Source organism: Haliotis rubra, unplaced genomic scaffold (genome assembly GCF_003918875.1).
Source record: "Haliotis rubra isolate DU_JTF1 unplaced genomic scaffold, ASM391887v1 Scf18, whole genome shotgun sequence".
Taxonomy (NCBI): domain Eukaryota; kingdom Metazoa; phylum Mollusca; class Gastropoda; order Lepetellida; family Haliotidae; genus Haliotis; species Haliotis rubra.
In genome coordinates, this window is record NW_025765780.1 from 3,533,173 (window position 1) to 3,553,882 (window position 20,710).

General features: G+C 41.4%; 1 protein-coding gene and 1 long non-coding RNA gene across 2 annotated transcripts in view; one reads left to right on the top strand and one right to left on the bottom strand.

Annotated features, from left to right (window-relative positions):
• The window catches only part of LOC124273381 (zinc finger protein GLI1-like), a 208,838-nt gene that overhangs the window by 87,604 nt on the left and 100,524 nt on the right, over window positions 1–20,710 (bottom strand). The window lies entirely within an intron of this gene.
• On the top strand, window positions 10,416–11,596 carry LOC124273387. The gene is made up of 3 exons (XR_006897636.1): window positions 10,416–10,455; window positions 10,535–10,672; window positions 11,184–11,596. It is a non-coding gene; the product is annotated as an uncharacterized LOC124273387 (long non-coding RNA).

Below are 20,710 nucleotides of genomic sequence, written 5' to 3' on the forward strand. Positions count from 1 at the left end.
TACAGAAGTCTTGAAACTGCCACATCAGTTGTCTGAAACATTCACTCTTTAAGATTTACTGCCGTGAATTCTGCCTGAAGTTCAGTAAATGAATTCCTCACAGAAGACCACATAGTCATTAAAAATCAAGCATCTTATATCAAACTTGTCTTCTTGAGCTGAATATTGCCAGACTAACAAAAAGGTTACAATAATGAAATGTCATCTATACCAGACACTAATGGACAAGTGCAAGGAACAGTATATGACCCCAGACATGTTGGAAAGTGTCACAGTGATTTATATATTCCACGGATTAAAGAGCCAGACTGTGCTGTTAATTTGATTTCAGAAGTTTAAACCTGAACGAAACTTACTAAGTTACAGACAGTACGACCTGATAGCCTCCCTTGGTGTAACAAGAAGAGTGGAGGGTCATCTTAAGGAGATGATACCAGCTGCACCTAGTGCAACCTTAGCTAATACCCTTGTTGCACCAGACAAAAACAGGTTGCACCTGCTTCTCAATCTATATAATGCTTGAGTTTTGGTATTGATGATTTAGAACATAATGACAAAATTATTCTGAGTCTGATGCCCTCAGAGTCACTGTTCCAAGCCAGTTTCTCATCTTTCTGTTTTCCAGCTGAAGTCTGTGTTCTTTGAACAGCAACATATTAACATGCATTGGGTGCAAGCTGGTATAAAGATGAGGCTGCATTTTGTAGTTGTGGTTGCACCAGTGCAGGTTCTAAATGTTTGAATCAAGCCCTGAGTGGCAAAACCCATTCTATTACATTGGAACCAAGTGTAGTCTGATAGAAGGGAAGATGGGTCTATGGCTGGCAAATGAATGTCATTAGGATATTCCCTTGGTATCTGAAGCTGATAGTGCCTGCTGTCAAGTGAATAAAAGCAGGGGGTCCCTACTTAACACTGTGGAGTCACAGAATTCTCCAAATGTACTAAGTGTCTTGGTGCCTAAAGGATAAAGAAATACATGCCTGGGTGTTTGTTGGATACAGTAGGCTGGAGGTAATGCTGATTTACACATGGCGTTGGTGGAATCATGTGACTTGAGTGAGTGAGTGAGTGAGTGTGAGTGAGTGAGTAAAGTTTTACACCCCACTCAGCAATATTCCAGCTATATGGCAGTGGTCTGTAAACAATTAAGTCTGGTCCAGACAATCCAGTGATCAAAAGCATGAACATCGATCTACGCAATTCGGATACGATGACATGTGTCAACCAAGTCAGTGAGTCTGACCACCCGATCCTGTTTAGTTGCCTCTTACGACAAGCATGGGTTAGTGAAGATCAATTCTAACCCGGATCTTCACGGGTCAGACAAATATAGAAATTCACTGAAACTTTATTACATGAAACAAATAAATAGCTGATGTTCGATGATCGAAAATAATCGAAAATCGATCGAAAGAAGGATTAAAAATGATGATCGATTGTAAGAAACATATTTTCAATTAATCGGAATTTGGTTGTTTTAGTATAACACACCTGAATGAATTAAGCTAACCATTAAATTTGACGAATATTCACAAACAAACATGCGCTCAAGAACGTAACGCTATGCGCATTGTAACGTTTTAACCACTTTTATTGTTTAATTACAATTCCAGTGTCTTTCCTGCATGTGCGCATTTCACTGCATGACAGTATTAGTTATAAAAAAATTAATTACAAAAAACCTGGGGAAATATCCCTATAATTGGTGATTTCATAAAAAAATGTATATATTTCGATTATAATCAGTAATCGTTCACCACAAGTCCTCCGATAATCGATAGTGGTTTTGGTTTCCGATTCTCAACATTATAAAGAGCGTTGATATTGACTGGATCCCAAACAAGTGTTTGCAACCTAATTGATGATCAAGACGCCATTAGTCTAAACACAGCAGCTGTTTAATTATACTAAGGCTGCAGACAAGTACGAAGCTGGAGCTCGAAGAAGGAAGTGCTCAGACGTGGAGCTGTCATGAGCATGAAGACAGGTCTTGACACTAGTGAATTTAGGAGCATGGTTGACTTCCAAGGTTAAAGTCAAACCACTGAAATAATATGAATGTTGAGTGACAGTTCTGGGTACACATGTACCAAATGTCATTACACTTTGAGCCACAATGCCTCAGCAGCAGCCCTTATTGTTTGTTGTTCAACACCACACTCAACAATATTCCAGCTATATGGAGGCGGTCTGTTAGTAATCGAGTCTGGACAATCAAGTGAACAACATCCTGCATTGAGTAAGGTCACCGACGCTGACCACCCGATCTTGTTAGTCACCTCTTACGACAGCATGGGCTGCTGAAGATCAATTCTAACCGGGACGTTCATGGGTTAATTAGAATAGCGATATGAACACTGTTGGTGAAGATGTGAACATTCTCTGATGCCAATCACTATAATTACAATTACATATAACTGCAATCATTTAAGTAACTATTGCATGTTTATGCAGTAGCCAGAAATTGTAACAGTCTGAGATGGGATTCAAACCAGATCGCTGGATCTAACACAGATCCTTGCCCACATGACCATCCCCAGACCTGAGTTATCCTACCAGGAGATCTAACAGATCCTTGCCCACATGACCATCCCCAGACCTGAGTTATCCTACCAGGAGATCTAACAGATCCTTGCCCACATGACCATCCCCAGACCTGAGTTATCCTACCAGGAGATCTGGCAGATCCTTGCCCACATGACCATCCCCAGACCTGAGTTATCCTACCAGGAGATCTAACAGATCCTTGCCCACATGACCATCCCCAGACCTGAGTTATCCTACCAGGAGGTCTAACACAGATCCTTGCCCACATGACCATCCCCAGACCTGAGTTATCCTACCAGGAGATCTAACACAGATCCTTGCCCACATGACCATCCCCAGACCTGAGTTATCCTACCAGGAGATCTAACACAGATCCTTGCTCACATGACCATCCCCAGACCTGAGTTATCCTACCAGGAGATCTGGCAGATCCTTGCTCACATGACCATCCCCAGACCTGAGTTATCCTACCAGGAGATCTGGCAGATCCTTGCCCACATGATCCCCAGACCTGCCCACATCCTTGACATGACCATCCCCAGACCTGAGTTATCCTACCAGGAGATCTAACACAGATCCTTGCCCACATGACCATCCCCAGACCTGAGTTATCCTACCAGGAGATCTAACACAGATCCTTGCCTTCACATGACCATCCCCAGACCTGAGTTATCCTACCAGGAGATCTAACACAGATCCTTGCCCACATGACCATCCCCAGACCTGAGTTATCCTACCAGGAGATCTAACACAGATCCTTGCCCACATGACCATCCCCAGACCTGAGTTATCCTACCAGGAGATCTAACACAGATCCTTGCCCACATGACCATCCCCAGACCTGAGTTATCCTACCAGGAGATCTAACAGATCCTTGCCCACATGACCATCCCCAGACCTGAGTTATCCTACCAGGAGATCTGGCAGATCCTTGCCCACATGACCATCCCCAGACCTGAGTTATCCTACCCCACATGACCATCCCCAGACCTGAGTTTTCCTACCAGGAGATCTAACAGATCCTTGCCCACATGACCATCCCCAGACCTGAGTTATCCTACCAAGAGATCTGGCGGATCAGGTCCGACTCACTGACTTGAGTGATAGAACTCCATGCAAATTATTTTGCTACAACTTGAACAGGCATGGCTCTTAGCATTATTTACAGTAGAATTAACTCTTATTACAATGACTATTATTAGCTGAGCTTACTTGACTGAACAAAATTGTACTAGACTTACCGGTCGGCTTGAGCCTTGTGGCTACAGATTGTGATGTCAACGTGTTCGGACTCTTGGTATTGTTGCTCATACTAAGTAGTTGATCTAGTCAGGATTATTTACAACTTTCTGCCAAACAGTGGGAATATTTCTAAAAGTAGTGTTAACAACGAACAAAATGAAGCTTATCCATATCAGGAATGAGGGCGGTTGGGTAGTCTAGTGGTTAAAGTGTTCGCTCGTCCTGGGAAGACCCGGGTTTCATTCCCAACATGGATACAGTGTGTGAAGCCCATTTCTGATGTCCCCTGTCGTGATATTGCTGTAATATTGCTAAAAGCGGTGTAAAACCATACTCACTCACATCAAGAATGGAGCATCATCATTCAAGATTCAGTTACTGCCCTGGGTCAGAGTTGGAACTCAGGTGGCCCAATCATCTGTCACAGTCGCTGTACAAAGAGGCATCCCTTAGACAATGGGGAGAGTTCTATGTGTATACAATTTCTTAATATTAATAATTAAACTCTCCCCGTTGTATTAATAATTAAAAAGTTGTATATCCACAAAACTCTCTCCATTGTATTAATAATTAAGAAGTTGTATGTCCATAGAACTCTCCCCATTGTATTAATGATTAAAAAGTTGTATATCCAGAAAACTCTCTCCACTGTATTAATAATTAAGAAGTTGTATATCCACAGACCTCTCCCCGTTGTATTAATAATTAAAAGACCCGTGAAGATCCGGGGTGGAATAGGTCTTCAGCAACCCATGCTTGCCACAAAAGGAGACTATGCTTGTCGTAAGAGGCGACTAACGGGATCGGGTGGTCAGGCTCGCTGACTTGGTTGACACATGTCATCGGTTCCAAACTGCGCAGATCGATGCTCATGCTGTTGATCTCTGGACTGTCTTGTCCAGACTCGATTATTTACAGACCGCCGCCATATAGCTGGAATATTGCTGAGTGCGGCGTAAAACTAAACTCACTCACTCACTAATAATTAAAAAGATGTATATCCACAAAACTCTCTCCATTGTATTACTAATTAAGAAGTTGTATGTTCATAGAACCCTCCCCGTTGTTCATCACACCAACCTCTAAATGCCACTCAAAGAAGTTATCCTTAGACACACCAGAAACCTATGCTGGTTGCTTGGAATCCCAGATCCCTGATTATGTTTCCATGTCTGTCAGCATCCTACCTGTGCTTGTGGGTTTCACCAGCGTGGTCTGAGACCTGTATCTCTTGGGGCTTCCCTACCACATAATGGCATGATACACCTGGAATACTGTTCAAAGTGGTGTTGAACCCAAGTCCCTCACTAACTCCTAGACCCTGACAGTTGTACAGGATGGCAACTATGATGGACAGTGTACGCGCAGATCATATTGTCCACAATCTGAAGATTGATTGTTTAACGCTATATAAGACCAGACTTCACCTATATGGCAGCGGCCTGTAGATAATCATTTCAGTGATTGGGCTTTGATGACATGCATCAACCAAGTCGGTGAGTCTGACGCCCTGTGTTGACTCTTACAACAAACATGGGTTGCTGAAAACCAGTTCTAACCCCGATGTTCACTTGAGGAGACAAGCATGGGTTGCTGAAAACCAGTTCTAAGCCCGATCCTCACATGAGGAGACAAGCATGGCTTGCTGAAAACCAGTTCTAAGCCCGATCTTCACTTGAGGAGACAAGCATGGCTTGCTGAAAACCAGTTCTAAGCCCGATCTTCACTTGAGGAGACAAGCATGGCTTGCTGAAACCAGTTCTAACCCCGATCTTCACTTGAGGAGACAAGCATGGGTTGCTGAAACCAGTTCTAACCCCGATCTTCACTTGAGGAGACAAGGATGGCTTGCTGAAAACCAGTTCTAACCCCGATCTTCACTTGAGGAGACAAGCATGGGTTGTTGAAGACCAATTCTCACCTAGATCTTCCTGGGTCTACATTAACTACAGTTTGAAGTAACCTTAAGACTTGCTTGTATTTTCTGTCACTGAATCAAAGACTAACCAAAATGACTGTGTGAGTTTGAAGTCTCTATATTAAGCATAGAGTCAAAAAAAAACACCCATTGATGTCGCCATGGTGCTTTCCAAAAGGCCAAATAATACATTAGAAAAATGCCTGTAGAAAATAATTTGATGTGAATTACACATACAGAATCATTTTGCAGTTAAATTCTTTCTAATTCAGCATCATAACGCATTTAAACGATCGGCAACCTGACCTTTTTATCATGCTCACCAAGCTCTAACCTAAAGATTTCACAAGCTATATGATATCTATTATAGAACAATTTCCAACATAAAGAACAAAGAATCCATCAAATGAATATAATATCACTATTATTAGATTCACTGGCTTAATACCACTACTAAAGAATTGATAACGACATTTGTTAAAAATAGGTTCAACATTATGTCAAGTTTTACTCCTCGTTTGAAGGTATTAATGATATGGTGCACCAAAGGACTTTTCCAAAGCCGGTAATGGTCAAGTGTAGCTCGGCAATATTATAAAACAAAAAGCTATTGACATAAACTAAATTTTATGACCTTCAAGCAATAAAATATTTAACACATGATTGAAGAGACTTAGTCATGTGCCATTAGGATCCCTAAGCATGTGATTATTCATACAATATTAGTAATACCTTTTACAAGCTTCCGCTTGTTTTGATAAAAAAATTGAAAAAGAAACCCCAACCTCAAATGATGTTAGGATAGCATCAAACGAGACTGATAAAAAGTCCATTAGAGCAGTAAATGAGGAAGCAAAAAATATTTGTGTGTTTAAAATTCATTTTCAGAAATGATATATTCAGGATAACAGTTTCGTAGAAAGGTTCAATTTTTAGTACATTTTATAGGTTGAATCCTATTTGGGATTCAAACCCACAGAGTCACTGAGACTTCCATTTGTACACGATTTGTACAACATTTAAAAAAGGATATCTTATTGTCAACTGTGTACAATACAGCTCTGATATAAAGGATATCTTATTGTCAACTGTGTAAAATACAGCATTGATATAAAGGATATCTTATTGTCAACTGTGTAAAATACAGCACTGATATAAAGGATATCTTATTGTCAACTGTGTAAAATACAGCACTGACATAAAGGATATCTTATTGTCAACTGTGTAAAATACAGCATTGGTATAAAGGATATCTTATTGTCAACTGTGGAAAATATAGCTCTGATACATAGGTAATGTTATTGTCAACTGTGTAAAATATAGCTCTGATACATAGGTAATGTTATTGTCAACTGTGTACAAAAGAGCTCTGATATAAAGGATATCTTATTGTCAACTGTGTACAATATAGCTCTGATATAAAGGATATCTTATTGCCAACTGTGTACAATGCAGCTGATATAAAGGATATCTTATTGCCAACTGTGTACAATATAGCTCTGATATAAAGGATATCTTATTGCCAACTGTGTACAATGCAGCTCTGATATAAAGGATATCTTATTGCCAACTGTGTACTATAGCTCTGATATAAAGGATATCTTATTGCCAACTGTGTACAATGCAGCTCTGATATAAAGGATATCTTATTGCCAACTGTGAACAATATAGCTCTGATATATAGGTTATATTATTTTCGACTATGTACAATACAGCTCTGATATAAAGGATATCCTTTGTTAATTGTGTTCAGCAGATTCCTAGTATACATTTTATCTGATTGTCAACTCACTCAGTACAAACTGCATTGATACTGGATACTTAAACTCACCATCGAGTTAAAGTACACAGCTATAATACTACAAATGACAGTTTGAAGTCAACAGTGTTGATCTTAACAAGATCAAGTCAATGTCCATAGGTTGCTCCAAGCAAGATCAAGTCAATGTCCATAGGTTGCTCCAAGCAAGATCAAGTCAATGTCCATAGGTTGCTCCAAGCAAGATCAAGTCAATGTCCATAGGTTGCTCCAAGCAAGATCAAGTCAATGTCCATAGGTAGCTCCAAGGAAGATCATGTAGATGTCCATAGGTTGCTCCAAGCAAGATCAAGTCAATGTCCATAGGTTGCTCCAAGGAAGATCATGTCGATGTCCATAGGTTGCTCCAAGCAAGATCAAGTCAATGTCCATAGGTTGCTCCAAGCAAGATCAAGCCTATATCATGGGCGGATCCAGGAATTTTGAAAGGTGTGTGTTTGTGACTGTGTGTGTTTAGGGGCTTCGAATCCCCTGAATCCCCCCTCTGGATCCGCAAATGTATATCCATAAGTTGCTCCAAGCAAGAGAAAGAGAGAAATACAGTTGTCACTGATTTCAACCTGACCACCCAATCCTATTAGTCAACTCTGATGGCGGCAAGCATGGGTTGCTAAGACCAATTCTAACCTGGATTGTCAAAGGATTTCAGTTTGTTGTGATCAGGATGTGAGACAAGACGTAGACAATCAATCACCATATGTTCGCTGTCAGCAAATATCTTGTTATTAATATCAGGTACAGTCTACTATCCCATTATCACAGATACAACAAGGGTCAAGGAAAACAGTTATGATGTGTGGAAATAGAACAGCTCCAGACTGCATCTGCAATAGTAACTGCCACAAAGCAGCATGTCACAGACGATGCTCCTACTCAACATCATCAAAAGTTTCCAGATGACTTGGAGCCTGCCTGTGATATTTAAACAGAATCACATGGGGAAGCAATGCCAGCTGCCAGGGCGAAGGTGAAGCAGCTGTAAAATATACAACAGTAGAAAAAATAATGTGCCTGTCACTCTTCCGACGGTCGGGGATAAATACCTGGATCTAGTTGTTGGTTTGACTATCACCATCATCATCACCATCATTAATTTCATCATCATCATCATCATCCCTATACTCACCATAATCATACAAGTTATATCAAGTGAAAACACATATTGATTGAGGATATATTCATCATATATTCCTGAGACAGTAATCAAGAGTCAGCAAAATATATAACAGATACAATACCAGACAGATATATAAGCAAACATTATACCGTCCGGGAAAATAAAATAAAAAGATCAAAATGAAATTAAAAATATGACAATAACTGATTCCAGTATGAACATGATATTTCAACGCTAAGGCTTTAAGTATAAGATAGTCCAATAAGATAAGCCGATGAGAGGTTGAGATAGTGTTATAAATAGACCCAGCAAGGTCAGGCTGACACAGGTCATGGTGACCTGTGTATGGAAGGGTAAACAACCATAGACTAAGTATCAACATGACTAGAATAGAAAGCAGTGACTTCACTTCTGTGGACATGTCTGTACATTATTAACATTAGACATTAGTTTGATCGTTCCTATAAAGACGACCTAAAATAAGTACAACTGTCCGACATGACACGTTCAAGCAAAGCCTTGTTAGTCGAAGGATAGTAGGTATTCCCCAACTGACGCTTCAGCTATGGACTTATATCTAAACTTTGGCTAATATTCAGAATGTAGTCATGTGCATACATGCATGTTTGCTTTAAATGAGCCTCTACACTAGTTTCACCTGACTATTTACCTGGGAATATATTTACATGGTTTGTATAATTACAAAAGTGTTTTTAAAAATTGCATAAATAATGAACTGACTTGCTCTTTATATTTGTTATAATTTCATAACAAGTAAGTGAAGTATTCAACATTTATATGATGAATGATCCCGGTTATTAGTTGAAGCTGCAATGGTAAAAGAGATCACTGATAACAACATGTCACACTGAGAATGTGATGCATGACACGTCGATCATGACATTTAGCATGGCGACACCAACGCCCATACCGATGGAGAGCGACCAGCTCACATATCAGCTCACTTAAACACACACCAACACAAACACACAGCGACCAGCTCACATATCAGCTCACACACACACACACACACCCCAACACACACACAGTGACCAGCTCACATATCAGCTCACACACACCAACACTAACACACATTGACCAGCTGACATATCAGCTCACACACACACACACACACACACACACACACACACACACACACACACACACACACACACACATTGACCAGCTCACATATCAGCTCTCTCTCTCTCTCTCTCACACACACACACATTGACCAGCTCACATATCAGCTCACTCGCACACACCAACACACACACCAACACACACACAGTGACCAGCTCACATATCAGCTCACTCACACACCAACACACAATCAGTGACCACACACACATATAAAGAAAAAGTTGACTAGATGGTGTGTTTGTGCTGAGTCTACAGGGATTCTCTGTGCACACACATGTATACGCAGCATCTTCAAAGTGTTCTCCAGGGCATGACGACACGATGAGACAATTAGTAAGTTCTCTGACATTCATAGCAATGAAAGGTCGCAGACTGAAAGTGAGGAGACGTGTCCCGACACACACTGCACATAAAGCAGGGGGTGCCGGAAACTAAATGTCCTTAACAATTATTACATAACAAAGGTTTATTACATGTATATCATACTGTTCCATCCCATCAAAACTAATGAAAAATATACCGATCTGTACAAGTCATATGCTCCTGTTTCACATAAATTAGAACTTCAGAGTTTCCATGTCAGGTCACTGCGACCTGTATACATGTAACTGCATGTTAAAGATATAAAACAAGTGAACTGAATATTTGACAGAACACATACCGGGGGTAAGTCTATTGTCCTATAAACACACTGTCTGTGAAACAAGACAATGCAGTCTAAAAATTAAATTTTGTCGTGTAACAGGTACTAGATGTGTGAGGGACAGACTGTTGCCCAAAGCGACATCAGTTCAATACAGGGGACGGTGGCAGCACAAGCAGCTGCCCATCAGCAGCCACCAGACCAGCTCTATGTCATCACGCTCTCTGGCCAGATCAATAAGTAAAATCAATTTGCATGAACAATAAAATATTTACCTTTCAAAATTTCCATAAATATATATCATGAGGATATTGTTAAACCCAGAGGATTTTAAAGAAGTCGATGATACTGCATGCACACAGGAAGTTATTGCAAGTTTGATTCCAACTTGTCAAATAACACTTCCACTGCAATCTCAAATTGCATAATGTATATTTTTGAGCAAATATTGGTGTTCTTAGGGCTTCTGAGAAATAGAGAATGGAAAAACAACATTGCCTGTGGTTTTTTAAAAACAAATAATTGTTTGGTGGCCATGTTGGATTTCCTGAAAAAATATGGTATGGGAAAAGACATTTTAAGTATCTCTTGAAGCTCTGGCTAAAACAATATACTGTCTCTAGCAAAATCCCAAACCATCTCAGAATAGCAAAAGTTAGTATGTTAACATTTAATGAAACCCTTAAACGAATTGTTGTCTCTCAAACAAGACCAAGAGCCAGCCTATTGTAAGAATATTTCTTTTCTTCAGATAATAAGGATGAACTGAGGATGTTGTCTGTCAGCCATGATCGATCTGATGGAGTCAGGAGAAGCAAACCCGGGGTTGAAAGCATGAGATGCAGGGGACGAAGGACGATGACAGAATCAGTCATCTCACACATTGTAACATATCTTTTTCATTTTCTTGGCTGTTTCAACCAGCTGGGGACATTTGCTCGCCTCAAAACATACCAGGGAACTTCAGGAAAATACTGACATGCATATACAGGTGTCCTTTTTTCTAAGATTCATCTTCCCAAGGAAAAGTAAACAAGAGAAAATAATTTGCCCTGAATGAATTTCTAATTGCCTGATCATTTTGTTGAATAAACTTACAAACATTGAAATGATGGGTGCCCCTGCCTATGGAAAAGTGAACAAAATAAATTTGCCCCGACTGAATTTTTAGTTGCCTGAACTTTTTTTTTAATCAACAAAATTGACATGATGGATGCCCCTGCAACTGGTTTCTGGTTCTCTCCTGGCTCCTTTAGAGTTAACTAGCACAGATACTTTGTGACATGTGTCATGACAGAAGACTGCTGAGCACAGCATTATGGGATGTCTTCAGAAAATACATCATCGTGATTGGTTTTCAGAAGCTAAAGGACATCCATTGTTGTCTCAATTATCACAAAAACAACTGTCATTAACTTATTAAAGACAGCTTTACCTTGAACTGAAGCCATCATCTGAGTATTTACACTGTCTGTGTGATGCACCCGCTTTGTTATAACATGAGAGACACTGTTGTATAAAGACACGTGATGTCTTAAAACCTACAATCCCACAATATATATAAAATGTCCTAAAACCTACGATCTGACAATATATATAATGTCCTGAAACCTACAATATATATATAATATCCCAAAACCTACAACCCTACAATATATATATAAAATGTCCTAAAACCTACAATCTAATAATATATATTTAATGTCAATGATATATGTATATGTATCAATGATAGAATTAAAGATCACAATTATAAAGCTGCAAACATAAGATATGTACAGCATCAAGTGTCAAGTCTGCAGGCCTCCAGAAGGCCTTTTGTGCTATTATGTTTTAGTTCCACTCTGGCGATCCCCACCTTCAGCCAAGACATTATGTCCTTGAACTTTGACCAATGGCCATATATACAAAATCACCACTATTGAGAGTGACGATAACAGTGGAAGGTCCTTCTGCTGAGATACCAGATTTATGTGACTGATGGATCTAACAATCTCACTATCAATAACATAACCAAGACATTATTTCTACATGGGAATACATCTTACAATAGCAATATTTACATCTTAAAGTATTTGTGCAAGTGTGAGGGAAAACACATTTGGAATATGGAAAAGATTTGAGTTCTAAAATCAACACCTTTCTGAATCACAACAATACTAAAATACATGGAGTGTGTGCTGATTAGTTACCTACCTGAGCTATGTGGGAATCTACACAGGTGATTACTAGCACTGCAAGCCCTGTTGACATACACATCACATTGTGCCTAACACTTTGCTGATTATTTCAAATACAGGATACAAAACTATGATGGACTGCAATGGGCAGTTTCCAGTATGTGTATCAACCTATGAGCTATCATTGTCTTATGTTTTGTGTCTGAACAGATGGTGACCAAAGTCATACAGAGTTTTATGCTTTTACATAGCAGCCTTCGAGGTCACTTTGACATTACAATACAGTCTATATCTCCTCTCTATCATGGCAGCCTACGAGGTCACTCTGACATTACAGTACAGACTTCTATATCTTCTCTCTAACATGGCAGCCTACAAGGTCACTCTGACATTAAAGTACAGACTTCTCTATATATATCTCCCCTCTAACATGGCAGCCTACGAGGTCACTCTGACATTACAGTACAGTCTTCTATATCTTCTCTCTAAAATTGTAGCCTACGAGGTCACTCTGACATTACAGTACAGTCTTCTATATCTTCTCTCTAAAATTGTAGCCTACGAGGTCACTCTGACATTACAGTACAGACTTCTCTATATATATCTCCTCTCTATGATGGCAGCCTACGAGGTCACTCTGACATTACAGCACAGACTTCTCTATAGATATCTCCTCTAACATGGCAGCCTACGAGGTCACTCTGACATTACAGTACAGACTTTTATATCTTCTCTCAAACATGGCAGCCTACGAGGTCACTCTGACATTACAGTACAGACTTCCCTATATATATCTCCTCTCTATCATGGCAGTCTACGAGGTCACTGACATTACAGTACAGACTTCTCTCTACATATCTCCTCTAACATGGCAGCTTACGAGGTCAGTCTGACATTACAGCACAGACTTCTCTATATATATATATCTCTTCTCTAACATGGCAGCCTACGAGGTCACTCTGACATTAAAGTACAGACTTTTATGTCTCTTCTCTAACATGGCAGTGTATGAGGTCACTCTGACATTAAAGTACAGACTTCTCTCTCTCTCTCTCTCTATATATATATATATATATCTCCTCTCTATCATGGCGGCCTACGAGGTCACTCTGACACTACAGTACAGACTTTTATATCTCTTCTCTATCATGGCAGCCTATGAGGTCACTCTGACATTACAGTACAGACTTCTCTGTATATATCTCCTCTAACATGGCAGTCTACGAGGTCACTCTGACATTACAGCACAGACTTTTATATCTCTTCTCTAACATGGCAGTCTACGAGGTCACTCTGACATTAGAGTACAGACTTCTATATATATATATCTCCTCTCTAACATGGCAGCCTACGAGGTCACTCTGACATTACAGTACAGACTTCTCTATATATATCTCCTCTCTAACATGGCAGCCTATTAGGTCACTCTGACATTACACACAGACCACCATAGCCTCACACAACACCAACTTCAGACAGGTCCACTGGCCATGAAGACCATGTACCAGACAACAGCCTCACACATTGCCACCTTCAGACAGGTCCACTGGCCATGAAGACCATGTACAAGACAACAGCCTCACACAACACCAACTTCAGACAGGTCCACTGGCCATGAAGACCATGTACCAGACAATAGCCTCACACAACACCAACTTCAGACAGGTCCACTGTCCATGAAGACCATGTACCAGACCACAGCCTCACACAACACCAACTTCAGAAAGGTCCACTGGCCATGAAGACCATGTACGAGACAATAGCCTCACACAACACCAACTTCAGACAGGTCAACTGGCCATGAAGACCATGTACAAGACAACAGCCTCACACAACACCAACTTCAGACAGGTCCACTTGCCATGAAGACCATGTACAAGACAACAGCCTCACACAACACCAACTTCAGACAGGTCCACTGGCCATGAAGACCATGTACGAGACAACAGCCTCACACAACACCACCTTCAGACAGGTCCACTAGCAATGAAGACCATGTACCAGAGAACAGCCTCACACAACACCACCTTCAGACAGGTCCACTGGCCATGAAGACCATGTACAAGACAATAGCCTCACACAACACCACCTTCAGACAGGTCCACTGGCCATGAAGACCATGTACCAGACCCTGCTCAAGGTTGAAGAGCCAAGGTTGACTGGGTTCTCTTTGTCCAGTTTCAGCAGTCTGGTGTACTGAGTCATCATGACCCCTGCTGCCGCAACACGTTTCACCAACATGATCAATCCCAATGCAGGTATTGACACAATAACATAATCATACTACATAATAGCCAGTGCATAATCATTACTGGTAATTTAACTCACAAATGACCATCTATAATTTTGTCCTACGCATGGAATTGTGACTACAACACATGGTACTGATGTTGCTTCCACACACTGGGTCCTCAGAACTCCCAGTCTTCTGTCTGTCTACTGCAATACAATCCCATACAAATGGTCTAATAATGGACATTCAGTCCAACAGTAACACCAGGCATAACGGTATGACATGGTCTCCAATGGAGAGTTAGTGCAAGCTACCACCACCAGTCCATTTGTTTCTTTTGCTTGTGAATATATATGCATGTACAAATTCACCATGGCTACAGTTAATTTTCTCTTGATTTTTGTAACAGACTGATATAGTCGCCAGGTGGGACCAGTGTGTGTAACAAAGGACTTGTTCTGAATGGACAACTGCACTCAGCATGTAATGTACCATACTTGGTGAAGATTGTATAGATATCTTTACCTGGACCAACTGACAAAAAATCAACTGTATATGAGAAGTCTGAGTCAAATCTGAATGCTGTCAGTAGGTGTTTACCCTGTGTTGGGCATAGGAGTCTGTGTATTGCAGGGTGTATGGTAGGTGTCTGTAGTGCAGGGTGTATGGTAGTGTGTCTGTAGTGCAGGGTGTATGGTAGGTGTCTGTAGTGTAGGGTGTATGGTAGGAGTCTGCGTAGTGCAGGGTGTATGGTAGGTGTCTGTAGTGCAGGGTGTACGGTAGGTGTGTGTGTATTGCAGGGTGTATGGTAGGGGTCTGTAGTGCAGGGTGTATGGTAGGTGTGTGTGTATTGCAGGGTGTATGGTAGGTGTCTGTAGTGCAGGGTGTATGGTAGGTGTCTGAAGTGCAGGGTCTATGGTAGGTGTGTGTGTAGAGCAGGGTGTATGGTAGGTGTCTGTGTAGAGTAGGGTGTATGGTAGGTGTCTGTGTAGTGTAGGGTGTATGGTAGGAGTCTGTGCAGTGCAGGGTGTATGGAAGGTGTCTGTGTAGTGTAGGGTGTATGGTAGGAGTCTGTGCAGTGCAGGGTGTATGGAAGGTGTCTGTGTAGTGTATAGTGTATGATAGGTGTCTGTAGTGTAGGGTGTATGATAGGTGTCTGTGTAGTGTAGGGTGTATGGTAGGAGTCTGTGCAGTGCAGGGTGTATGGAAGGTGTCTGTGTAGTGTATAGTGTATGATAGGTGTCTGTAGTGCAGGGTGTATGGTAGGTGTCTGTGTAGTGCAGGGTGTATGGTAGGTGTCTGTAGTGTAGGGTGTATGGTAGGAGTCTGTGTAGTGCAGGGTGTATGGAAGGTGTCTGTGTAGTGTAGGGTGTATGGTAGGTGTCTGTGTAGAGTATAGTGTATGATAGGTGTCTGTGTAGTGTATAGTGTATGGTAGGTTTCTGTATAGTGCAGGGTGTATGGAAGGTGTCTGTGTAGTGTAGGGTGTATGGTAGGTGTCTGTGTAGAGTATAGTGTATGATAGGTGTCTGTGTAGTGTATAGTGTATGGTAGGTTTCTGTATAGTGCAGGGTGTATGGTAGGTGTCTGTGTAGTGTATGGCGTATGTTAGGTGTCTGTAGTGTATGGTGTATGTTAGGTGTCTGTAGTGTAGGGTGTATGGTAGGTGTCTGTATAGTGTGGGGTGTATGGTAGGTGTTGTCTGTATAGTGCAGGGTGTATGGAAGGTGTTGTCTGTGTAGTGTATGGCGTATGTTAGGTGTCTGTAGTGTAGGGTGTATGGTAGGTGTCTGTAGTGTATGGTGTATGGAAGGTGTCTGTAGTGTAGGGTGTATGGTAGGTGTCTGTATAGTGCAGGGTGTATGGAAGGTGTTGTCTGTATAGTGCAGGGTGTATGGTAGGTGTCTGTATAGTGTAGGGTGTATGGTAGGTGTCTGTGTAGAGTATAGTGTATGATAGGTGTCTGTGTAGTGTATAGTGTATGGTAGGTGTCTGTATAGTGCAGGGTGTATGGAAGGTGTTATCTGTGTAGTGTATGGTGTATGTTAGGTGTCTGTAGTGTATAGTGTATGGTAGGTGTCTGTATAGTGCAGGGTGTATGGTAGGTGTCTGTGTAGTGTATGGTGTATGTTAGGTGTCTGTAGTGTATAGTGTATGGTAGGTGTCTGTATAGTGCAGGGTGTATGGAAGGTGTGTGTGTAGAGCAGGGTGTATGGAAGGTGTTGTCTGTGTAGTGTATGGTGTATGTTAGGTGTCTGTAGTGTAGGGTGTATGGTAGGTGTCTGTGTAGAGTATAGTGTATGATAGGTGTCTGTGTAGTGTATAGTGTATGGTAGGTGTCTGTATAGTGCAGGGTGTATGGAAGGTGTTGTCTGTGTAGTGTATGGTGTATGTTAGGTGTCTGTAGTGTATAGTGTATGGTAGGTGTCTGTATAGTGCAGGGTGTATGGTAGGTGTCTGTGTAGTGTATGGTGTATGTTAGGTGTCTGTAGTGTATAGTGTATGGTAGGTGTCTGTATAGTGCAGGGTGTATGGAAGGTGTGTGTGTAGAGCAGGGTGTATGGAAGGTGTTGTCTGTGTAGTGTATGGTGTATGTTAGGTGTCTGTAGTGTATGGTGTATGTTAGGTGTCTGTAGTGTAGGGTGTATGGAAGGTGTTGTCTGTGTAGTGTATGGTGTATGGAAGGTGTTGTCTGTGTAGTGTATGGTGTATGTTAGGTGTCTGTAGTGTAGGGTGTATGGTAGGTGTCTGTATAGTGTGGGGTGTATGGTAGGTGTGTGTGTAGTGCAGGGTGTATGTTAGGTGTCTGTAGTGCAGGGAGTATGGTAGGTGTCTGTGTAGTGTAGGGTGTATGGTAGGTGTCTGTGTAGAGTATAGTGTATGATAGGTGTCTGTGTAGTGTATAGTGTATGTTAGGTGTCTGTAGTGCAGGGTAGGTGTCTGTGTATGGTGGTAGGTGTCTGTGTAGTGTAGGGTGTATGGTAGGTGTCTGTGTAGAGTATAGTGTATGATAGGTGTCTGTGTAGTGTATAGTGTATGTTAGGTGTCTGTAGTGCAGGGTGTATGGTAGGTGTCTGTGTAGTGTAGGGTGTATGGTAGGTGTCTGTGTAGAGTATAGTGTATGATAGGTGTCTGTGTAGTGTATAGTGTATGGTAGGTGTCTGTATAGTGCAGGGTGTATGGAAGGTGTTGTCTGTGTAGTGTATGGCGTATGTTAGGTGTCTGTAGTGTATGGTGTATGTTAGGTGTCTGTAGTGTAGGGTGTATGGTAGGTGTCTGTGTAGTGTGGGGTGTATGGGTAGGGTGTATGGTAGGTGTCTGTGTAGTGTGGGGTGTATGGGTAGGGTGTATGGTAGGTGTCTGTGTAGTGTGGGGTGTATGGGTAGGGTGTATGGTAGGTGTCTGTATAGTGTGGGGTGTATGGGTAGGGTGTATGGTAGGTGTCTCTGTAGTGTGGGGTGTATGGGTAGGGTGTATCGGAAACCTGTAAAGACTGAATTTGTATGAGCTTCACGAACATGGAAAGTTGTAGTGAGATTAATGCTTAGCTGATCACAGTTCAAGTGGTACACTTCCACATATATCAACAATTACTAATGAACAATTCTACTGGAACTGTATGTTATTGGATTCAGTGACATCAACTGTTAGGATTGACCATAAGCATGACGACTCACATGCTCGGTCATGTCAGAACACACATTTATTTCCGTTTGTTAACAACTCGTTACTGCACAATATACATTTTAAAAAAGCAGCCAGTGTACTCCCTTTATCACCACTTCAGTAGACAATACACACATATCACACACAACCATTGTTCTCCCTGTATCAACACTTCAGTAGACAATACACACATATCACACACTACCATTGTACTCCCTGTATCAACACTTCAGTAGTCAATATACACATATCACACACTACCACTGCACTCCCTGTATCACCACTTCAGTAGACAATATACACATAGCACACACTACCATTGTACTCCCTGTATCAACACTTCAGTAGACAATATACACATATCACACACAACCATTGTACTCCCTGCATCACCACTTCAGTAGACAATACACACATATCACACACAACCATTGTACTCCCTATATCACTTCAGTAGACAATACACACATATCACACACAACCATTGTACTCCCTGCATCACCACTTCAGTAGACAATACACACATATCACACACTACCACTGCACTCCCTGTATCACCACTTCAGTAGACAATACACACATACACCACACAGCTCCATGTATATACATATATGTATACATAGATTCCTCATGTCTTCCATCAGATTCAAGCACAAAATAAAGAAACTCAAATGATATTGTTGTGGGACCCAAGAATATATTGGGTTTAGTTGTACATTTTTGAAACTACACATGGATGAAACTACAGCTGAAAGTAGACATTTGGTTCGTGTATGATGGCTGCTTTGACACTTGGAAGTTCTGTGATGGAATTCAAACCCTCGACCTTTAGATGCAAGGTATGTTAACTTGACCAAGTTGGGTAAACCCATCAATATTACTAGACTTTACAGACACGCAAAATACTAAAATTTCAGTTACCATAGTTAAATAATGAAGTGTGATTTCCTTCTTCACCGCTTCCCTTAATGTTGTTTTGCACTTGGAGCTAAGAATTTTTGTACTCAATACAAACCATGCAGAAAAATAACCGAACATTTTAATGTGTCTGGATATATAGGTCGGTCTAGTGCGCTTGTTTCCAGTCGACAATCTGAAAACAATAGCATGTTGCCCAACTGTAACTGGTTGAGTGGATGGATGCATATAACAGCTGTATTACATGGCAACAGCTGAAGTGTTTCTCCACCAGGAAGTGCTCACCCTACAGCCATCCAATCCACATTGCAGTCAACAGCAGGAAGCAGAGTGTTGTCCATCCGACACCATCCACATTGTAGTCAACTGACAACAACAGGAAGCAGAGTGTTGTCCAACAGCCACCATCCACATTGTAGTCAACTGACAACAACAGTAAGCAGAGTGTTGTCCAACAGCCATCATCCACATTGTAGTCAACTGACAACAACAGTAAGCAGAGTGTTGTCCATCCCAAACCATCCACATTGTAGTCAACTGACAACAACAGGAAGCAGAGTGTTGTCCAACAGCCACCATCCACATTGCAGTCAACTGACAACAACTGGAAGCAGAGTGTTGTCCATCCCAAACCATCCACATTGTAGTCAACTGACAACAACAGGAAGCAGAGTGTTGTCCATCCCAAACCATCCACATTGTAGTCAACTGACAACAACAGGAAGCAGAGGGTTGTCCATCCCACACCATCCACATTGTAGTCAACTGACAACAACAGGAAGCAGAGGGTTGTCCAACAGCCACCATCCACATTGCAGTCAACTGACAACAACAGGAAGCACAGTGTTGTCAATCCGACACCATCCACATTGCAGTCAACTGACAACAACAGGAAGCAGAGTGTTGTCCATCCGGCACCATCCACATTGTAGTCAACTGACAACAACAGGAAGCAGAGTGTTGTCCATCCCACACCATCCACATTGTAGTCAACTGACAACAACAGGAAGCAGAGTGTTGTCCAACAGCCACCATCCACATTGTAGTCAACTGACAACAACAGGAAGCAGAGTGTTGTCCATCTGACACCATCCACATTGCAGTCAACTGACAACAACAGGAAGCAGAGTGTTGTCCATCCCACACCATCCACATTGCAGTCAACTGACAACAACAGGAAGCAGAGTGTTGTCCATCCGACACCATCCACATTGCAGTCAACTGACAACAACAGTAAACAAAGTGTTGTCCATCCGACACCATCCACATTGTAGTCAACTG